The sequence below is a fragment of the Oncorhynchus kisutch genome, unplaced genomic scaffold (assembly GCF_002021735.2).
Source record: "Oncorhynchus kisutch isolate 150728-3 unplaced genomic scaffold, Okis_V2 scaffold782, whole genome shotgun sequence".
Lineage (NCBI taxonomy): Eukaryota > Metazoa > Chordata > Actinopteri > Salmoniformes > Salmonidae > Oncorhynchus > Oncorhynchus kisutch.
In genome coordinates, this window is record NW_022262727.1 from 46989 (window position 1) to 47744 (window position 756).

A 756-nucleotide genomic window follows, 5' to 3' on the forward strand; every position below is an offset into this window, starting at 1 on the left:
ATGTTTGAAAGAGTTGGGGCAAAAGGAGTGGCTAATAAGTCTGGCTGCACATCTGGCTGGCTTACATACTGCAAATTGAGAAATTATGTGACCAAACTCAACAAACATAATCAACTTTATTATGAAGCCAAGATCAATGATATAAAGAATGATGGAAAAAAACATAATGAAAGAAAAGCAGTGCAAGTTTTGAATTTTGTAAAGTTGGTGTGGGAGAGGTGGAAAAATTGTTATCGATCAATAATGACAAACCTCCTGGCATTGACAACTTAGATGGAAAGCTACTGAGGACAGGAGCTGACTATAGCCACTCCTATCTGACATATTTTTAATAAGAGCCAAGAGGAAGGTCTTTGTTCTCTTGCCTGGAGGGAAGCCAAATTAATCCACTACCCAAGAGTGGTAAAGCGGCCTTTACTGGTTCTAACAGCAGACCTATAAGCTTGCTGCCAGCTCTTAGCAAACTGTTGGAAAAATTGTGTTTTACCAAATACAATGCTATATTTCTGTAAACAAATGAACAACATACTTTCAGCATGCTTACAGAGAACGGCACTCAACATATACTGCACTGACACAAATGACTGATGATTGGTTGAGAGAAATTGATGAGGTTGTGAGAGGTTCTGATGATTGGTTGAGAGAAAACAAGAAGATTGTGGGAGCTCTATTGTTAGATTTCAGTGCAGCCTTTGATATTATTGACCATAACCTGTTGTTTAAGAATGTTTGTGCTATGGCTTTTCAACCTCTAAT